Source organism: Microcaecilia unicolor, chromosome 3, assembly GCF_901765095.1.
Source record: "Microcaecilia unicolor chromosome 3, aMicUni1.1, whole genome shotgun sequence".
Lineage (NCBI taxonomy): Eukaryota > Metazoa > Chordata > Amphibia > Gymnophiona > Siphonopidae > Microcaecilia > Microcaecilia unicolor.
In genome coordinates, this window is record NC_044033.1 from 510,974,129 (window position 1) to 510,997,295 (window position 23,167).

Here is a 23,167-nt window from a genome sequence, read left to right on the forward strand (position 1 = left end):
AGGGCTGGAGGAGAGGTGGCTGGGAGGGAGGGAGCTGAAGACAGGGTAGTCTCTGTTTCCCCTTTCTATTCTATGGGAACCCCGCAGGACCTGGGTCCATCCCTCAGGATCCCTGTGAACCTTCATCCATCCCTACGGGATCCCCATGGTCCTAGAGGAGATCCCCCATGGATTCCTGCGGTATCTTGAGGAATCCCGCTATCTCTGTTCCCATGGAGCTCTCTAATTTAGGGGTTTAAACTTGTTTTTCCTTTTTATGATGACATAACAATAATATATATTGTTGATTATGTTTTTGTATGTGATTTTGTTATATTATTCAATTCAATTTTGGTCTTATATACCGCTAATATCCCCTGTCTAGGGTTCAGTGTGGTTTACAACATTAGTGGAACAACAGTTACATTTTTAGAAGTAGGCTAATGGGTGAATACAACTCTTATTGAAATGATAAGATGTAATAGAGCGTTATACGGTGTTATTATAGTCTATGTTAAATTCGATATTTCTAAAGATTATTTGGGAATTGGTGAGTATTATGTAGCAGTCTTTGGGAGGAAGAAGGTTTTTAGCTTATTTTTGAAGCTGAGGTAGTTATTCTGTGTTCTGATAGCAGAGGGAGTGAGTTCTATAATGTGATCTCTGCCATTGAGAAGAGCGAGTTAAAGATCTTTTGAGATTGGATTCCCTTGAGAAACGGTGGGGCCAGGACCAGTTCTTTTAGGGCCCTGTTTACTAAGGCGCTTTCGCGTTTTTAACGTGCCTATAAATAGCCTATAGGGTTATTGTAGGTGTGTACACTGTTAACGTAGGTACATGGTTAACGTGTGAAAAACGTTAAGGCGCCTATAACATGGCTTAGTTAACAGGGCCTTCAGTCTGTTGGAATGAACAATGCAAATAGATGAGATGTTGATCAGGAATGTAGAGATAACAACTCGAAGAATCTGAAAGACTAGACAGGCAACCTTAAACATAGTTCTTTCAGCTATTGGTAGCCAGTGTAGTTTTGCAAGGTAAGGTGAGACACTGGTGTATCTGTTCAGTTTGAAGATTAGTCTTGCCGCTGTATTCTGTATAATCTGTAGTTTGTATTGGTATTTGCTCCTAATGCCAAGAAATAGGGCATTGCAATAGTCCAGATGCGGTAGGATAAGCATGTGTAACAGTATCGCAAAAGATCTTTTTGATCAAAGAAAGACCTGACTAGACGAAGCTGTCTCATTTTAAGCATTGTTTTCTTCCGTAGCTGGTTGATATGGGATGTGAGTGATAGGGAAGAATCAAGGATGACTCCAAGTATTCTTGCTTCTGATTCAGCTGGGAAGGTGGTGTTGTTGGGTAGTGTTATTGAAGATGGGACCTCGGTTCCTTGATTCCAGAACCAGAGAGTCTTAGTCTTTTGGGTATACAATTTCAGTTTGTTTGCTAGGAACCCAAATCTGGATAGAGTTCATCTCGGTTGTTACTGATCGGGTCTTGGTAGGAGGAGCATGATGTCATCTGCTTATGATAGTAGTAGTTCTCCTGATCCCAGGTGAAGACATGGAGAAGTTGAACAGGATGGGAGGGAGCGGGGACCCTTGGGGAACCCTGCATTTCGTAATCTAGTATTTGAAAAGGTTATTGTTTTGTTTAACTGAGTAGCTTTGGTTTGAGAGGAATTTGTTGAACCATTTGAGGACTTGGCCAGTAATTCCAATCTGATTTAGACAGTCTAGTAGCATTACGTGATCCATTGCGTCGAATGCTGCTGAGATGTCGAACTGAAGTAGAAGCACCTGATCCCTCTTCCATAGGTATTGTTTGAGTTTCAGTTCTGTGTACAGATCTGAATCCGAATTGGAAGTGGTGTAGTGTGGTGAATGTGTCCAGATATTTGGAGAATTGTTTACTTACATACGATTCAAGCATTTTTGTAGAGTGGTATATTCGCCACTGGACAATAATTTCAGTGGAGGCAGAGTCTAACCCTGATCCCTTTAAAAGTGGTGTGAGGACGATTTTGCCCATATCTGAAGGAAGAGAGCCAGAATCTAGTAGCTCGTACAGGCAGTCTGTTAGCCAATGAACTACTTCTGTTGGGGTAGTTTGGAACAGGAATTCTAGACAACGGTCTAGGAAGCAATGCGAGCGTGAACATTTTAGCAGTAGTGCTTTTACGTCTTCAGTTGATAGTGGTTGGAATGGTTCCCATAGTTGGTTTGCTTTAATTCCCTGACTTGAATCTAGGGTAGAGATGACCCCTGAGTCATAGGCTTTTAAATTCTTTTCTTTTGTGTTCTGTTTGGCTAGGTCGGCTCTAATTTGATTGGCCTTGCTTTCGAAGTAGTCAGCTAGGTTTTGAGCAGAGGGGCGTGTTTGTTGCTGTCTAACACGAGAGTGAATGGAGTTGGCTCCTAAATAGGGTGAATAGTTTTTTATTGTCAAGGGTGTCCTGGCTCACTAGGCTGCCGTAGTATTTTTGCTTGGAACCGGTTACAGTGATGAAAGGAGATTTTCCATTTGGATCTATCATCAGTAGCTTTGATTTTCTCCATTTCTTTTTGAGGTTTCTGCAATTTCGTTTTAATTGTGATAGTTCTTCTGAGAACCATGGTGATTTTCGAGATACTTGAACTTTTTTGTTAGTTATTGGTGCTATTTTGTCCAGAACTGTTTTGACTTTGATATCCCAGACCTATTTTACAGATTCTTGCGTGGGGCTTTCAAGGGGAAGTACATTTTTTTAGTTCGTTCCAGAAGCTGGATTCCTCTGGTGGTGATAAGTTTAATAGGGTGATGGGTTGGGTGGTTCAGAAGGCAGATATTAATGGTAAAGTCCAAATGGAAATGGTCGGACAATGGTATTGGCTTCTATGTGGTTGATCCAATTAGGTTGGTGGGATGGGACGTAAGGAAACAAAGTATGGCCTAGCTCATGGGTTGGACCGCCCCCCATGTATAGCAAATTCAGATGTTCTCAAGAATGATTTAAAGTTATGTACGTTGGCATCCCCATCATTCTCTAGGTGTAGGTTTAGGTCTCCCAGGACAACTACTTTGGGAAATTGAGACATCACAGACGAGATGATCTCCATTATGATAGATTCAGCCTTAGTCCAGGGTCCTGGTGGATGGTAGATAAGGAGTAGAGCGATCTGATTGGGTCCTTTGGAGTTGTCATGGAGTTTATATAGCATGCGTTTCAGTTCTGGGAGGACTCCTGTACTAACTAAGGATATGTGTAGAAAGCTTTTAAAAATGGGTGTTTTATTTGATATACTTCCTATATATAAAAATAATCTAAGCAAGGGGTGGGCAACCTTTATGCATACAGGGGTGCATGAATGTCAGTACTATCCCTAGTGGACCACACATAGAAAATGTTAAAAATGCGCTATTTAATTCACTGTCAACAAAACTCAATGTTTTGACTGAATGAACATAAATTATATGGCTGCACATTAATCACAGTGTAAACCATGATTAACGTGTTATTAATCATGATTAACAATGTTAATCACGATTAATAATACCTCCTGCCTCCCTCCCTCACCTCTCCCCATGTGGTCCACCATCTTTCGCTCCCCTCTCGAACCACATGTGGTTCTCTCTCTCTCCTCCCCTTCCCACCCTGTTTACCTTAGTTTTCAGTAAGTCTTTGGCCCTGCAGCAGCTGTACTGAAAAGCTGCCTGCAGCTGGCACTGGGCCTACCTCTCTGACCAGTCCCTAACAGGAAGTTGCATCAGAAGGAGGCGGAATGGGTCATACGCCTCCATTTGTTTCTCAGGAATTATCTTTGACACTGCAATCCATCTCATTGATGGATATTTGGAAGGAGCAACCAGGTAACCAGGACTGAATTTTTGTTGAACAGCTCTGTGACTTTTCCAAAGATACAGTTAAGAAACTAGAGGGAGTAGAAACTAGGGCCAGTGCAATTGAAAACAGAGTTAAGGCCCATGAATCTCAGATTCAGATACTTCAAGCCACTGGCCTTTCTCCCATTAAAGATAGCCTTAGATTACATCATAAGCAATACTCCCTCGAAGTTGGGCAGGAGCCTTCCACCTATGTTCCTGCCACCTATAGTTTTCACCCCCCCCCCTCCTAAATCTTGCTATTAGTAGTGAGATTAGTTTAAGACTTACTAGAAATCATGCTGAAATGTGTGACAACTGGCTATGTGCTTTCACACAGAGGACTCAGTTCTGTAAATGGTGCCCAAAAATATGCTCTAAGTGTTATTCTGTAAACCAGTGACGTAGCTACGTGGGGTCACAGGGCCTGGGCCCCCGTAGATTTGGCCCTGGACCCCCCTGCCGATGACCATCTCGACCCCCCTCCCGCCGCTAACCCTCCCCTGCCGCCGCCGTCAGCTACCTTTGCTGGCGGGGGACCCCAACCCCTGCCAGCCGAGGTCTTCTTCTTCTGACTCAAGGCTTTGTTCTGTTTCTGTGAGGACGTCAGACTCACAGAAACAGAACGAAGCCTTGCAGATCAGCCAGCGGCCGTGTTGTTGGCTGATCTGCAAGACTCACAGAAACCGAACGAAGCCTTGCACCGGAAAAAGAGGACCTCAGCTGGCGGGGGTTGGGGTCCCCCGCCAGCAAAGGTAGGTGACGGCTGCGGCAGGGGAGGGTTGGCGGTGGGAGGGGGGTCGAGAGGGTCTTCGGCAGGGGGGGGTCAAAGTTGTTGTTGGTGGTGGCAGCGGGGGGGTCGGCGGTGCTGGGGGGGCTAAAATGTGCCCCTCACCTCAGGCTCTGGACCCCCCTCCCGCTGAAGTCTGGCTACGCCCCTGCTGTAAACAGCAGCTTTTATAGAATAGCGCTGGGATCTGCACCCAATTTTGGGTGCAAGGATTTGCACCAACTGAACCCTGGTGTAAATCCCCATACTTAAATTAGGTGCAGATCCCCCAAATTCTATAACACTGCGTGCAAATCCTAGAAACGCCCCTGACTCACCCATGCACCTCCCATTGCCAAGCCCCATTTCAGATCTGTGCAAAAAAAAATGTATGTACATATCTTTATAGAACATTGACTATAAATATATGCAAATGATTCCAATTATTGCCAATTAATGCCAGTAATTGTGAGCACCCAATTATCGATGCTAATCAGCTCATTAAGCAATTAAATTCCACGCATAATTTTGGGCGCCGTCCCTTGGATTCTATACAGTGCGACTTACGTTGCGCACACAAATACTGTTGTATTCTGTATTTGCGTGTGCCACCTAATTAGTTAACAAGCCAATCAGCGCTCATAATGGCCAAATTAGCAAGCAATTCCTGACACTAATTGGCAATTATTAGAATTTATGTGCACAACTGACTGTGTATTCTATAACATGATGGACGTAAATTCTAAGAACCTCTAGGCACCATTTTATAGAATTACTACTACTACTACTACTATTTAGCATTTCTATAGCGCTACAAAGCATACGCAGCGCTGCACAAACATAGAAGAAAGACAGTCCCTGCTCAAAGAGCTATGTAATAAAAGTAAGCCAAGTATAGGACAATCAAGCCATTGTGACATCACTGATGAGGTTGGCTCTTATTGGTGGCCTGAGGCATTATGACATCACAATATTAGCTCTGGTTACAAGAGACTACTACTATTACTATTTATCACTTCTATAGCGCTACAAGGCATACGCAGCGCTGCACAAACATAGAAGAAAGACAGTCCCTGCTCAAAGAGCTTACAATCTAATAGACAAAAAATAAATAAAGTAAAGTAATAAAGAATTACCCCATTAGTGAATCAGGCCAAGTGCTTAAAATGAAAATCACACTAAAATGGCAGTGGTTTTGTGTCTTTGAGCTCTTAAATTATAGCATACGTTAAACTGGGTCTCTTCAGCATGTACTTTGAATAACCTTTAAATAGAAAGACCATCACTCTTATCTACCAGATTTTAAATGGTTTTCAACTGGTAAGTACATAATAACAGTGGTAATGTCAGTCACTGTGTGTTTGAATAACATATTTATATTCATAGAACATATCTTGGATTTGGGTTAGAAGTTTAAAGAAAAGAATATGATGTACATTTAGTTAAGGATTGTTGTGCTTAAGGCTTAAATAAATTAGAAATGAATGAATGCAATTAAAGAGCATGCCCGTGAAATCTGACATGCCATGGTTATGAATGAACTGTTTGAACAGCAACTGTACAGAAACCCGTAATCACTTAACTTAATGATTAATATTTAAACTAACTCAAGTTTACAAATATTGAGATTTGAGGCATCCCCACTCCCTCCCCTCTATACACACATTAAAATCATTTTATTAAATCCTGCGTAATAAAAAACAAATAGAAGCTTTAATGTGGGTTTCTATTTTCCGTAGTGCGATACAGAGCAAGGATGGAGTCTTTTAGATGCCATTTAGGAGGTAATTTTATAAAACAGCTGCGTGTGACTTGGGCCCCTGCGTATTTTCCTTAGGCCCACCCAGTAACAGGGCCCTGCCGTTTGTGCAGATGGCAGGAATCCCCAAGCCTCGCCAGCGGAAGAAATCCACAAGAAAATAAGAATAGCCATACTGGGTCCATCTACCCCAGTATCCTGTTTCCAACAGTGACCAGTCCAGGTCACAGGTACCTGGCAGAAACCCAAAGAGTCCAAAAGGGTACAAAGGACAAACCAGCACTCCACAATGATCAATCCAGTATTTATTTATTTGTAACATTTGTACCCCGCACTTTCCCACTCAATAGCAGGCTCAATGCGGCTTACATAGTAAAACAGGATAACAAGTTGACATATAGTTATAATAACATGTAGTTATTATAGGGAAAATGTAGGGGAGGGGTAAGAAAAAGGATATGTTTGTGCAGCGCTGCGTATGCCTTGTAGCGCTATAGAAATGCTAAATAGTAGTAGTAGTAGATATAATAGATTGTGTGGAGGTGGGTAAAAAAGGAGTTTGTTAAGGGAATAATAGGGGAGTACATTCCGGTTCTGAATTCTTGGATTGGTCTAGTGGTACACATGGACTTATTATTTAATTCAGGTTATTTGTGTAAGCTTGATTGAAGATATACGTTTTTAGCAACTTCCAGAAAGGTAGAAGGTCATTGACTATTCGAGTGGATCTTGGTAAGGCATTCCAAATTTGACTGCCTATTACAGAGAAGTTGGATGCATAATATGTCTCGTACGTAAGTCCTTTATAATTAGGAAGATGCAAATTGAGATATGTTCTAGAAGATTTTAATACACACAAAAAAGCAACACTGGGCCTTCAAGAGAGAGATAACAGCCGTCCTTTATTATTACAAAGACCCTGAAGATTTTAAACCATTTCTGGCTGGTATGCCTATCAGATTATACATGTAACCTGGGGCGTCTCTGTATATAATCTTGTGAATCAGCGTGTATAAAGAAGTGCCCACACAAAATATATGGCAAAATACTTGGAACATATCATTTAACTTTATGCTTTTATCACTTAGGGGTCCGTTCACTAAGGTGCGTGGAAAAATGGCCTGAGCTGTTGTAGGCGTGTGTATTGGACGCACGCAGGTCCATTTTTCAGCACGCCTGCAACAAAGGCCTTTTTTGTTTGGCCAAAAATGGATGTGCGTCAAAATAAAAATTGGCGTGTGTCCATTTTGGGCCTGAGACCTTACCGCCATCCATCGACTTAGCGGAAAGGTCTGATGCGTTAACCGGGCGGTAATCGTCAGCGTGCTTACACTGCCGATTACTGACCGGTTAGCGCCACGTGGTAGGAAATAAAAATATATTTTCTGTTGCGCATATCGGATGCACGTAAAAAATGGAATTACTGCCCAGAGCACGCGTTAGCCAGGCGGTAGTTCCAAATTGACGTAAAAGGGCCCCTTAATTTTTTTTTTCATTTAATTTAGCACAGAGGCATCAAATAGCAGTAATGTAGGCTATTGGATGTCTTATAGCCCACAGCTATTTCAGATCCGTAGCGCTTTCAGTCACCGGAAACAGCCCGGCGTTGAATATCCAGGCTCAGCGTTGACCGCGGGAGTTGGCCCAGGTAACTCCTGCAGTCTGAATATCAGTCCCTTAGGGTTTGATATTCAGTCAGCTGCGATCAGCATTTTGCTGACGTTAAACCCAGAAATTCAATGCCAGGCTTTGGCGTTGAATTTCTGGGTTTGCAGAGCTGGCTAGTTAGCTCAAGGCCACGAGCCATTTCTGGTCAGTTAAATTGCTTTGAATATTGACCCCCTTAAAAAATGACCAGGGCAGACATACATAGAAGTAGGTGCTCATAAAACATAACACTGTCTCCTTTCATATGCTATATAGGTAGAGGTTTTCCCAGGAGGTGGAGAATGGGTGGATGTCACGTTTTCAAAAGCAGGAACTCGGATTGTGAGCCCTTGGGCCACTGCCGAGGAGCAGCAGTGGCAGGCAAAACAACCCCACACCAGGAACAAGACAAAACTCTGACAGGAACAGCTAGACTTCACCTGCACTTAGCCACCCTTCCCCAGGAGTTGAGCCCCTGGGTGCAGGTGGCCGGCAGGACTTGCCGGACAGGGCCGGAACAGGATACCAGCAGGATACACACAGGGACCAGAACACACAGGGAGGCTAGGCAGAACACTAGACTAGGACTCTCAGACAGAAAAGGGACTGAACTGCAAGCTGCAAGCAGCCACTGAAACAGGGAACAAACACTGATAGATAATGGACAGGACTGAAAGCTGCCTGCCAGGCAGCCACTGAACAAGAACACAGACAAACAGAAACTAAACACAGAAATACAAACAAGAAACAAGGCAAGGAAACAAGCAATACAGTACAAGCTAAACTACACAAAGACTAGACTAGAATCAGGCAAGACTCTTAGACAATAAACTGGACTAGGCAGAAGTGTAACAAGCACCCACATACCAGGGCCTTAGGCGATGCAAAGGCAAAGCAGAGAGTTTCCAAATGGCTAATAAGCTCAGCAGCAGCTGAGACTCAGATGCAGCAATCACCAGGCAGCTACAGGTGCTGTGCTGGCTCAAACAAGCCAAGCAAGTCTGGCAGGCTGGAAGATCCAGACTGGACTGCGCTGAAGTCTGGCGATGCAAGGCAAAGCAGAGAGTTTCCAAATGGCTAATAAGCTCAGCAGCAGCTGAGACTCAGATGCAGCAATCACCAGGCAGCTACAGGTGCTGTGCTGGCTCAAACAAGCCAAGCAAGTCTGGCAGGCCGGAAGATCCAGACTGGACTGCGCTGAAGTCTGGAACGGGAAGCAGCACACAGACAATCCAATGCAGCCAGCACACAGAGACAGAGACAAAACTAACTCAGAAAGAACAGACAGAAGCCAGCTCAGAAGCTGACCACCGGAAATAGAGTGAGTCTGAGAGCAGTCATGACCACAGACGTGACAGTGGAGCAGGGGTGGTTTCAGCACTTAGATGTGCATTTTATAAAATAAACCCTAACATTGAGGGACAGCGTTTTCATTTGAATATATGTACAGAGGAGCAAATACTGCCGCTGTATATACTTTCCACAACTCTTGTTCAGCAAACTTTGCTGCCGAATGTTGCTCCCGCTAATTCTGTGCCCCTAACGCAGATGCTGTGTGCCGAAACATGGCCTGTGTCAGGTCATTTTTGAAGATAGTTCTCCAACGGAGTATGATTAAAGCATTTGTGTCCCTATTTTGAAGGCTCTTGGTGCTTTCTTTTGCTGTTTTGGCATTTTAAAAAATAACACATATTTTTGCTGATTCTTACCAGCACGTACTGCACAAGGATACACATGAAAAAAGGCCAGTGACACTATGCTCATATTAGCCCTCTCCTCAAGTCACTTCATTGGCTCCCTATCCATTTCTGCAAACAGTTCAAACTCCTCTTATTGACTTACAAGTGCATTCACTCTGCAGCTCCTCGGTATCTCTCCACTCCCTACACTCCTCCCTGGGAACTCCATTCACTGGGTAAATCTCTTATCTGCACCCTTCTCCTCCACCACTGTTTACTCCGTTCCTTTTATCTTGCTGCACCATATGCCTGGAATAGACTTCCTGAGCCAGTATGTCAATCTCCATCTCTGGCCGTCTTCAAATCTAGGCTAAAAGCCCACCTTTTTGATGCTGCTTTTAACTCCTAACCCTTAGTCACTTCTTTAGTACCCATGTTTTAGCTGCTTTTAACTCCTAACCCTTAGTCACTTCTTTAGTACCCATGTTTTATCATTCCCACCTTAGTAATTCCCTTATCTCTTATTTGTCCTGTTTGTCTGTCCTAATTAGATTGTAAGCTCTGTCAAGCAGGGACTGTCTCTTTATGTCCAGTGTACAGCGCTGCGTACGTCCAGTAACGCTATAGAAATGATAAGTAGTAGTAGTAGTCTTTGGGATTCCAGAATGTTGCTACTCTTTGGGATTCTGTACAGAATCTTACTATTCATTGGGATTCCAGAATCTTACTACTCTGTCCTTATCCCTCATTTGTTCTGTTTATCTGCCTTGATTAGATCGTAAACTCTGTCGAGCAGGGACTGTCTGTTTGTCCAGTGTACAGCGCTGAGTACGTCTAGTAGCGCTATAGAAATGATAAGTAGTAGTAACTGTTCATCAGAATATCCATGTGCAATGTGAGCCGACAAGACCACACAATCTTACATGTATGCGGCATAGCTTCAGCAAATTTGTGACATGGGGTGGGGAAGGGGACAGATCCCACGGGGGCGGGGATGGGGACAGAGCCCACAGGGACGGGGACAAACTTTGTCCTCGTGTCATTTTCTACTTTGAAGCCTGCTAATGAACTGGACTGTTATTTATATTTAAATGATGCCTACAAAGATATTTTGAGTTTTTGAAAAAAAAACAAGCAAACATGCTGGCCACAACTAGCAAAATTTGAATGGGAGATTATCCTGTACATCTTGCTACCAGCACATCTTCTAAGAAGACAACTTCTATTCTAGGAAGGACTGTGGAAGACAGGAGAGCTAGACTGAATCCTGAGATAGTTGATGACTTCTTATTTATCCACAGATTAAAAAATCATAACAGTGCTTCATAGGGCATATTTCTTCCCTCTAGGGCATACAGAACGGGTTGTATTTTGTACCCCTGGACATTTTAACAGTGTGAATTAGGATTCCTTGGTGTGGTAGAAATCACCTGTTGTTGGGATTGGAAGGGTAGAGTGTGGTGGTGGTGGGAGGGTTTATTATAGCTGCTCATTGTTATTATTGTTCTGTATTTGTAATTTATACACAACAGTTGCACAGCATATTGTTCCTTTTTATACTTTAATAAAAAGATTTAAATATAAAATCATAAGTGTTCAAGGCTTCTGCAGATGAGAACAGAGCCCACGGGTACGGGGCGGGGACAGGGACAGAACCTGTGGGGACAGGGCAGGGATGGAGACAGGGCCTGCGGGGACAGGGTGGGGATGGAGACAGGGCCTACGGGGCGGGGACGGAGACGGGGCCTGTGGGGACAGGGTGAGGATGGAGACAGGGCCTGCGGGGACGGGGCGGGTGGAGACAGGGCCTATGGGGACAGGGCGGGGATGGAGACAGGGCCTGCGGGGACGGGGCGGGGACGGAGACGGGGCCTGTGGGGACGGGGCGGGGATGGAGATGGGGCCTGTGGGGACAGGGTGGGGATGGAGACAGAACCCACGGGGACGGGGCGGGGATGGGGACAAACTTTGTCCCCGTGTCATTCTCTAAGAGGGAGGAAGCAAGAAGGGGGAAGAGTGTCTGGAGGGAGGGAGAATCAGAAGGAGAAAGTATCTGGAGGGTGAGAGGAGGTGAGAAGATTGGTGGGAGGGTGGAAAATGGTGTGAAGGATCTGGAGAGGGTGAAAAGAGTTGATAGGCAGTAGAAAGAGAGAAAATGGAAAATGGAAGAGGTGAGAGACATACTAAATGAACAGATGTGTGAAGGGAACAAGACAGCACAGAAATGCGACTGGAGAGGAGGTAAAAGAAAGGGAAGTAGGAAGCTGGGTAGCTGGTAAGAGAAAGAACGAAGGGATTAAAAGAGAGATAAGGAGTAAGAGTTGAGAGGTTCTGGGATAGGAGAGGATGTGCTGTCCTTCTCTCTCTCTCTCTCACTCACTCCCTTCCCAGACCTTATTTCTACCTTCTACCTACAATGGTGGCTTCAGGCTTCCTTCCATTATTTATTTATTTATTTAGCAGCCAGTGGAATGAACTCCACCAGCTGCCATGAGCTCGGCAGGGGCCTTTTCAGGTAGGGCACATTCTGGGGATGGAAGGAAGATCAGCTAGCTGGAGAAAACAGCACTGGAATCTCCGGGAAGGGGCAGGATATGATAGGTCTGCTCTGCGTCGTTCAGTGTCATGGCGTTAAATACTGGACCAGAGCACATAAATGCATTTTAACAAGAATGCAAACGTCTGCATCCTTAATCATTTGCCAAAATGTATTTGGGTAAAGAGAAAAACTTAGAATGAATACTGCCTTGACCTCAGATATTCATGCACGATGAACTATTTTTGCTTTCAAACAGAGACGCAGAATACAAAGGACTACAGTTGTCGCTGGATCAGATCACCGCAACCAAACCGTCCTTCTCATTTGCAAACTCAACCCCAACCCTAAGCGAAAGTAGGAAGGGGAGCAAGACTCGTCTGTCCAGTACAAAATCCAAATCTAGGGCATCACCATATCCCCAGGTAAAAGTCTCCAAATTATGGATGCAAGGATTTGTCTTAAGCCTTCAACTAGACAACTTCAAGAGCTGAGTAGATGGCTGGTTGAAGAGCCGCAGAGTTCAATCCAGATAAAATCTTGTACCACTGATCCTGACAAATCAAGTAATGTTATGCTAGCAGATGTGTGTGCATTGCTATGAAGTTTTCTTAATATTCTATGATATATAATGGGACCAAAATAATTGGGGTACATATATCTCATCCTTTGCTTCCTGGTCAATATTCAGTGGGTGGCATTGAATGTTAAATGCTGACTGTTAGACCCAGATATTCAATGTCAGATGAATATCTGGGCTTATCCAGGCATGTGTGAGCTGCTGGCTTTAATTTGGGTCCAGCTGATATTACTACTACTTCTGGGGGATCAGAGCAGAGGTGGGACAGGTAACAGGATCAAGCTGTGATCCATTAGTTATGTGGTTGCCAAATGATATTCAGTGGGGGGTCCTACCTGGCCACTTTGCTATGTGGGTGCCAGCACTGAATATGGCCCATGCCCGCATAGGTGATGGCTCCTCCCTGACTCTGCCCTTGGACATCCTTGGCACTGTCTTATAATATCTGCTTGTCATGCTATTATCTTGTTTTATCATAATCATATTGCTTGTTATACTACCATCTTGCTTTTCATTATCATATTGCCCAAGATTCCTCTGTAACACTAAATGTCTATTTCCTAATGTCTTCCATTTTTCAAGATATATTGTAAGCCACATTGAGCCTGCAAAAAGGTGGGAAAATGTGGGATACAAATGCAATAAAATAAATAAATAAATAAATAAATATAGCGCTACTAGATGTATGCAGTGCTGTACACATTATATGCAGGTACGTTCTCAGTCCCTAGGGGGCGTGCGTAGACGCTTACGCGGCTTAGTAAAAGGGCCCATAAGTTTTAGTACCTGGGACAATGGAGGGTTAAGTGACTTGCCCAAGGTCACAAGGTGCTGCAGTGGGAATCGAACCTAGGACACCTGGATCAAAGCCTGCTGCACTAACCGTTAGGCTACTCCTCCACTGGAACCAGGATAAGACACTTAGGGGTATAATTATCAATGTGGGCTACTGTTAAAGCATGTAATTTTACCACAAACTTATGCAATGAGACCTAGATACTAATAACTGGGGCTAACAGTAAAATAACAAGTCTTAGCAGTAGCCCATATTGATAACTTCTCCCCCTTTCTGGGTCCTGGCTAAATAACATTCAGGATTTTGATAAGGTGGTCTGTGACTGAGCAGCCTTAAGCAGCTCATGTGCCAGGTCCTCCAACTTCCACCCCAAGGTTCCTTTATGTGTAAGGCTGACCCTAATGGTAGTAATATATGACTACCACTAGGGGTCATTGTCACCATTTTTGAACCCAGAGGCAGAAAGGCTGGGGCAAAGGGGGACCACTTCCACCCCCACCCACTAGAAGGGGGAAGGGGACGGGACTTCAAGGGGACGAAAGTTTATTCTTCAAAAGAGAAATGATGAGACAACAACTGGACATGGGCCATGTTTCGACATACACGGTCTTCATCAGGGGTTCTCTAAAGCCAGCAAAAGAAATATGGTCACACTCAAAATACCTTAAAGAATATTTTGAAAAACACAGCGGTACAGTGCTTAGCGTCTTCAATGCTGCTATTTTTTTCAATGTACTCTATATGGTATTTTGAGTGTAACCATATTTGTTTTGTTGGCTTTAGAGAACCCCTGATTAAGACCATGTATGTCAAAAACACGGCCCATGTTGCGTTGTTGTATCAGCATTTCTCTTTTGAAGAATAAACTTTGGTCCTCTTGGGCATTGTGGCTGGCTTATTTGCAGTCTGGGTGGCTTTGTATCCTTCGTTTTTGATTTGTTCCCCTGGTTTTCAGGCCACTGCACTTACCACTAGGCTACTTCTTCACTCCAAACTATCAGGGAACAACTTTGGGTAGGTTCTGGGGATTGTAGGAAGTCCAGAGGGCTGGGGATGTTGGAGTGCAGAGTGGGGGATCAGGGGAAGTAGAAAGGGGGGGAGCGGAGTAAGTTAGGGGATTGGATTGGGGAGCCAGGAGAAGGATCAGACCCATGGGGATTTGGGAGAGTGGAGTTGGGGGATTGGAGTGAGTAGAAAGGGGAGTATGGAGGAGATGGGAATTGGGGTGAAGAGACTGGGAGATCAGAGCAGAGGTGATTAGTTATGTGGGTGTCGAATGATATTCAGCGCGGGTCCTACTTGGCCACTTCAGCGGCATACCGAGGGTGGGGCGGTAGGGGCGGTCTGCCCCGGGTACACGCTGCAGGTGGGTTGCAGGCAGCACCCACGCGGCTGTCGGCTCCACCAGTTCTCTGCACCCTCACTATGTGGAAAGACTTAGATACAAAAGATATGGTCTTAGAAGGAAGGATGAAACTTTCAGCAGATGTGGTAGGAGCCATCACAGTGACAGAGTTCATACTGGAGGATTTTAATATCTACTACTACTTTTTAGCATTTCTATAGCGCTACAAGGCGTACGCAGCCCTGCACAAACATAGAAGAAAGACAGTCCCTGCTCAAAGAGCTTACAATCTAATAGACAAAAATAAATAAATAAATAAATAAATAAATAAAGGGTAAGATGGGGGAGGTACACTGGGGAGACCAAACTGTTTCCAACAGTGGCCAATCCAGGTCACAAATAGTGGATTTTCCCCAAGTCCACTTAATAATGGTCTATGGACTTTTCCTTTAAGAAGCCGCCCAGACCTTTTTTAAACCACGCTAAGCTAACCACCTTTACCACATTCTCTGGCAATGAATTACATGTTACAAGTTTAATTACACGTTGAGTGAAGAAAAATTCTCCGATTTGTTTAAAATTTACTACTTTGTAGGTGATGAGAGACTGAGTAGGGTTCCTGGCTGCATATCGCTCAGATACAAATGGGCATACTGCATAGACCAAATGGTCTGAATCTACCAACTTCTTCTATACGTCTATATTTACGTTAACAAAAATCAATCAGCTCTGGTCTGTCCGTACAAATTCTTGGATGAGTAACGGTGTTGCATTTTGCAAATATCTTGGTTAGGTCATGGATTGACACCATTATTAGTAATTTTTCTATTTCATCCTTGGAACAGAAGTAAAACTCTGGAATTACTAGAAGATCGTCATACTCCCTGTCACACAACATTATTAGACTCCTCTTTAGCAGCAGAGTCGTAGTCAATCATGTAACTCAACCGTTTCAACGACGGATACATGACAGGATGGATTCTTTTCTGCAGCTGCTGTATTTGTTTATATAATAACCGCATCATTCGGAATGTCTCAAGTTTCCATTTAGGAGACCACATTAGAGTGTACGAAGAAATCCAACCTTAGCTGGAGATGTGCAGCGTGGAAATTCTATCTTTTCTCAAGAACATTGACTTAACCCTACAAATCTACCACTTTTGTCACAGCAAGATCACACACAGATATATACGCAAGCAATACTGTATTAACCAAACTTACCTCTAAAATATATTGTGCGTGAGGGCCTTTTCCTCTACTTAAAATAATATATATATAAATATATATATTTTGTATTCTAAAGTACTCAATGCATTATACAAGGCAAGATTTATGTTTATATTCTTAAGTAACAAAATAAAAATGTGTTACTCTGTATTGGTCGAAAACAACTAATCAACCAAAAACCCAAGAAAGATGGTCTCCTTGATGTTTCTCTAGCATTTTAGTCTCCCACCTGTTTAATTCTTCCACACTGGGGTCTGGTTTACCCATCTTCTTATGCCTTTGGTAAAAACATTGATGGATCCACTCCTTCATCTCTCACAAATTATTTACAGAAGTCCGAAAGAACAGAAGGCATTATAGGATGGGAACAAAGAAAGGTGAACAATCAAGTTGTAGGCGATACTTTTTACGTTCCTGACCTGATTAAGGAAGGATAGCGCTGAAAAACTATTATTCTACATATTCTAGTGACCAACATGGCAATCCTAACAATTGGGACAAGAAGAGTAGACTAAGGGGCTCATTTTCGAAAGAGAAGGACGTCCATCTTTCAACATAAATCGGAAGATGGACGTCCTTCTCTCAGGGACGTCCAAATCGGTATAAGTGAAACCCGATTTAGGACACCTCCAACTGTACTCTGTTGCAAGGACGGCCAAAGTTCAAGGGGGTGTGTTGAAGGCGTAGCGAAGGTGGGACTTGGGCGTGCCTAACACTTGGACGTCCTTGACCCATAATCAAAAAAAACAAGGACGTCCACTCCACTCCCTCTGATCTCCTCCATCACCTTCACGCCCACACCCCAGAAATCCCCTCACTTGCACCCTTGCCCCATTCACTCTATTCCCACTTCCTCTGCCTCCATATCAAATTGGACTTTGTGTGTTGCATCAGGCTACATCTTTTTTTTTTATGCATCACAAGGCCAGAGTGTCATGCTTAACCCCATGGGATGGGGAAGGGACACCATTTAAAAGCAGGGGCATAATCACAGGTGGACCTTGAGGATCCCATGCCCCTCCACTTTGGCCTCAGGCCCCTCCAAGTCTCTTTGTCCAACCATAGTCAGTGTGAATTACTATGACTGGTGGGGATTCTGAAGCCCTGCCACCAGAAGCAATCAATGAGCCACAAACCTTCTTCAATGTTTGGCTGACCTTTATATGCCCTCCCCCACCAGGGAACCTATCAGTTCTTTATCCTAGATTCCCCTGAAGGGGTCAAGTGTAATAAAGCACATACACAAAATATATGAATAAAAGCAAAAGCCAATGCGGAGCAAAGTCCTGAGTCTCCTGATCCGCGGAGATTCTACAGTACTGGCTCAGAGATACACTTCAGCCCTCTTCTTTTTATTGGTAAGCAATCAAATCCACATCATCATTAGATTCAGGAATCACATGTTATCAGCATCGTATGGAAAACGTACTCATTAATCATTACCTTTCTTATGAAAGTTCAGCAGAATCATGGAAAATTGTTGTAAATATCAGAATGTGTCAGCAGTTGTCCATCCAGCATATTAGTAACAATCTGACCTATATTTTATCTTTCTAATTCAGTGTCAAGTGTCTGGTCAGGCTACGGATCTTAAGTCACTTAATGCTGACAAAGCTATGATTTAACCAAAAGCAAGCTATAATTGAGTTTACTGATCATGGACACGGCCTAGTTCCGCGTTCTTTATCATTCTGCTAGCCTCGGCTGTTGATTTAGAAATATGGGTTATGTCTAGCATCTATTTCAAGTTATTGCAACATTAGCTCAATTCCCAGTAAATTATTACTATTTTAGTTGCTGTAAGCAGAATCATCTAACTGCAAGCTTTTTGTCTCCCCTGATATAATTGTTACATTAAATTCCTGGGCAGTTCTCCATAATCATTTTGAACCCGAACCTGGGGGTCTCTATTCTCCGCCCTTTCCTCTCTGAACACACCACCCGAACTCTCGTCCACGCTCTCATTACCTCTCGCCTTGACTACTGTAACTTACTCCTCACCGGCCTCCCACTTAGCCATCTACCTCCCCTTCAATCTGTTCAGAACTCTGCTGCACGTCTCATATTCCGCCAGAACCGATATACTCATATCACCCCTCTCCTCAGGTCACTTCACTGGCTTCCAATCAGATACCGCATTCAATTCAAGCTTCTCCTTCTTACCTACAAATGCACTCAGTCTGCCGCCCCTCACTACCTTTCTATCCTCATCTCCCCTTACATTCCCGCCCGAAACCTCCGTTCACAGGACAAACCCCTCCTCTCATTACCCTTCTCCATCACCACCAACTCCAGGCTCCACTCATTCTGCCTCGCCTCACCCTATGCTTGGAAAAACCTTCCTGAGCCCTTACGCCAAGCCCCCTCCCTGCCCATCTTCAAGTCTTTGCTTAAAGCCCACCTCTTCAATGCTGCGTTCGGCACCTAACTCTTACCGTTCAGTAAATCCAGACTGCCCCAATTTGACTGCCCCTATCGGACTGACCATTCACTTGTCTCTTAGATTGTAAGCTCTTTGAGCAGGGACCGTCCCTCTATGTTAATTTGTACAGCGCTGCGTAACCCTAGTAGCGCTTTAGAAATGTTAAGTAGTAGTAGACAGATTTTCCAGACCATCACCATGGTATAACAGAGAGAGGGAGCAAAGCACAAACAAAAAGCCAAGAAACAAAACAAAAAGCACCAGGGGCCTTAAAAAAAACGGGAAGTCAAGTCTTTAATCATATACGTTGATGAAACAATACTTGAATGGACTCGACATGGTCCGTGTTTCAGCGCACAGCGCCTGCATCAGGGGTCTTCACATTAAATAAACAGAGAAATATTCTTGTGAACAAACGCAGTCCTTCAGTTGCGGACTCAATCACATGCATTAACTGGGACATACTGTCCGTAAGTTTTCAATGCGAATGCGGTGCTAGTTGCATATTGGGGAAGGAAGGTAGAGCAGTGAGGAATAGTGTGACAGACTATGAGTTTATCTTGTTGGGCAGACTGGATGGACCGTACAGGACTTTATCTGCCATCATCAAATTCAGTGATCCTCCCCTTCCAGATAATCTTTTAGATCATAAAAATCTGATTCCTATCAGGCCAAAGAATCCAGATGTTTTTGTTTTAAAATGTTGCTTATTTCTACTTAAAAATGCCCTGTAATGATGATTCAAACCTTTCCATTGCGGATAAGTATTCTTTATTTGCATCCGTTTTTGCCATATTCAACCAGCACTGATAACAATAGCTAAAGGGAATCTGGTCCTCCAGTTAGACTTTTCTGAGGCAGGTTTTATATATTATTTTCCATACTGGAGCATGATTGTACAAATGAATCTTGAATAGGAGATTGAGAACCCTATATAATAATTCTCACCTCCAACGTTCTGACTTGCTGCCTGGGACCGTGGCTCATTCCGAGTTGGTCTGCTAGGCTCCGTAGATCAGGCTGACATCACCGTAGCCATTATGATGTCAACTTCAGAACCCGGGGGGGGGGGGGAACATGCCTCACAGCTGATCCATGTCCAGAGGAGGGTTGCTGGACATGGGTGGCTGGAGGGGGGAGCAGGGGAGAGAGGAAGGGCGCTGGACATGGGTGGCTGGAGGGGGGCAGGGGAGAGAGGAGGGTCGCTGGACATGGTTGGTTGCAGGGGGAGAGGAGGGTCACTGGACATGGGTGGCAGGAGGGGGGCAGGGGAGAGAGGAGGTTCGCTGGACATGGGTGGCTGAAGTGGGAGCAGGGGGAGAGGAGGGTCGCTGGACATGGGTGGCTGCAGGGGGAGAGGGTTGCTGGACATAGGTGGCAGGAGGGGGGGCAGGGGAGAGAGGAGGTTCACTGGACATGGGTGGCTGCAGGGGGGGCAGGGGGAGAGGAGGGTCACTGGATGGGTGGCTGCAGGGGGAGAGGAGGGTCACTGGACATGGGTGGCAGGAGGGAGGGGCAGGGGAGAGAGGAGAGAGGAGGTTCGCTGGACATGGGTGGCTGCAGTGGGCGCAGGGGGAGAGGAGGGTCATTGGACATGGGTGGCTGCAGGGGGAGAGGAGGGTCGCTGGACATAGGTGGCAGGAGGGGGGGCAGGGGAGAGAGGAGGTTCACTGGACATGGGTGGCTGCAGGGGGGGCAGGGGGAGAGGAGGGTCACTGGACGGGTGGCTGCAGGGGGAGAGGAGGGTCACTGGACATGGGTGGCAGGAGGGAGGGGCAGGGGAGAGAGGAGGTTCGCTGGACATGGGTGGCTGCAGTGGGCGCAGGGGGAGAAGAGGGTCGTTGGACATGGGTGGCTGCAGGGGAGCCGAGGAAAACCTTGCTAGCGCCCATTTCATTTGTGTCAGAAACGGGCCTTTTTTACTAGTTAGCAAATAAAAATGTATTTAGTGAATTTGCAGGATAGTTCATGCTTTGTTGTGTTTTAAGTTGCATGTTCGATTTTAATTCATTTCTAAGACTAACCACATTTGAGCAGTTTGGAATTCCTCAACTTAGCTGCGTTGTTGAACTCCTACATGATCCATGTAATCGGGACCAAGTAGGGCCCTTGTAGAATGATATGGACTAGTCAGGGTTCTTTTTCCTAAAGCACAATTCTAAAAGAGATCAGTACAATTAATGATAAAAACGTATGGAAGGCAAATAACGGTCAGTAGACTGGACCAAATGTTTTCAGCTCAGGCATTCCTCGGGGGCATACTATCTAACGTAGTAATGTAGGAATGGAAGGAACTTCCCATCCATCATGTCTCTCCTACTCGTCCTGTCTACAAAGGTTGTGTGCGATTGTGCTATATGATATTATAACTGAAGCACTAAAAAAGAAGGAAAACCACCTAGGGAGACGCATCAGAATCCAACATCCCAGCTTCCCTATTCCTGCTACTTTCGGCAATAGCTTTCCCAGGCCGACAGCCCCAATGTAATTTCCTCCCTGTAGAATTGTGTTCAACGTAAGCTTGGATGCAAGCGCCGTTTTCCTAATATTTAGCCTTTTTTTTCTAGAGGCAAACTGTCCTTTGTGATAAATAATCCTTCCTGACATTGCTCCTGTTATCGATGAAGTCAAATGACCCTAAAACTGCATTCCCGCCAAAATCGTTATACCCACACTAGCCCACTCCTCAAGTCACTTCACTGACTCCCTGTCCGCTTCCGCATACAATTCAAACTTCTCTTACTGATCTTTACATGCATCCTTTCTGCAGCTCCCCATTACCTCTCCACTCTCATCTCTCCTTACATTCCTCCCCGTGAACTCCGCTCGCTGGTCAAATCTCTCTTGTCGTCCCCCTTCTCCTCCACTGCTAACTCCAGGCTTCGTTCCTTTTCCCTCGCAGCACCTTATGCCTGGAATAGACTCCATGAGCATGTACAGTACGTCTAGCTCCATCTCTACCTGCTTTCAAATCTATGCTGAAAACCCACCTTTTCACCGCTGCTTTTGGCTCCTAGTTACTACTCAATTGCCTCCCCTTGTTCCCTCTCACCCAGTACTTCCCTCGCCCTTAATTGTCTTGTCTGTCCGTATTATTCTTAGATTGTAAGCTCTATTGAGCAGGGACTGTCTCTCTCTATGTCAGGTGTTCAGCACTGCGTGCGTCTGGTAGCGCTATACAAATGTTAATAATAATAATAATTATGGCTGAATTTCTATAATTAAAGTACTGACAACCAACTTGCCTATTATCAAAGAATAAATGGGTAGATGCAGATTTCATTTTAATTTCCATAAATGAAATCCATACTAAGTTATGTTCTTGATTTTATTTTAGAATACTAAGGGACTCTTTCACTAAGCTTTGTAGGCGCCTGCCCGTGCCCAACGTACCTCAGTTTGGAGCTACCGCTTGGCTACTGCATGGTCCTTGCGGTAATTTCATTTTTGACGTGTCCACTGTGCGCCCCAGAAAATTATTCTTATTTTCTGACGTGTGGCAGAAACCAGGCGGCAATCATCATCATTCTACGTGCGTAGATGATTACCGCACGGTTACCGTGTGAGATCTTACCGCTAAGTCAATGGCCGGCGGTAAGGTCTTAGACCCAAAATGGACACGCGCCAATTTTCAGCAAAAATTTTTAAAAGGCCTTTTTTTACAGGCGTGCTGAAAAAACGGATCTTCGCGCACCCAGAACACATGCCTACACCAGCGCGGACCATTTTTCGGCTCACCTTAGTAAAAGGGCCCCTAAGCCTTCATCATGAAGGATTATTGCCTTAGCTGACAGAATGAGGGGAAATGGTTAATTCAATCTAAATGACAAAAAGAGCTATCTAGGATATCTAATGATCAATTATTCATATAGCAATAAATGATATCCCCATGTTATCCTGATGTAGTTAAGCAATTTTAAAGTGGAGGAAAAACCTCAAATATTAAGGGAACACTCCGTCGTTGATAGACCCAACATAAGGGAGGTCCCTTAAATCATCACGGGCAAAAACCTCCTTCTTACAAAAGTATGGCTATTCTGCTCTGATACTCTTGAACGGATGACAACCGTGTAAATTTTACTAAACGGTTCAAAATGCACTTATCTTTTAGCTTTACAGTCACTTAGACACCCTCCACGGCCCGACTTTGGCCCAAGTTTCGAATTCTGCCTCAGGGTCCGTGGTGTCTGACTGACAAGATCTGTAGAAAAAGCGCAAAATATCACATCAGTATAATTTTTTCAACGACACGACTTCATAAACTGCTTCGCAAAGTGATCCTTACAATATGCACGTTATCTGCCCACACCTGTTTCTGGCTATCAGAAATATGGCCGCAATTTATATAAGTCGACGTCAGATGCCTTCAATCCAAAACCCGCCTATAGGGGTGTCAATCAAATGATGTCACGCTGTGTTAAAAAAAAATTGATTCCATTCTATTTATACCGAAGGGATGCAATGTATGTAAACGAAAGATCCAGCGTTGTTCTTGTCTTAATAAAAGACGTTTTTTTTATCACCTCCTCCTAAGCGCCATTTCAGTTGTTGGAGCATGAAATGG

At 44.4% G+C, this 23,167-nt stretch overlaps 1 pseudogene; it reads left to right on the plus strand.

Annotated features, from left to right (window-relative positions):
• Positions 1-23,167, plus strand: part of LOC115464824 — a 71,328-nt pseudogene that overhangs the window by 34,540 nt on the left and 13,621 nt on the right.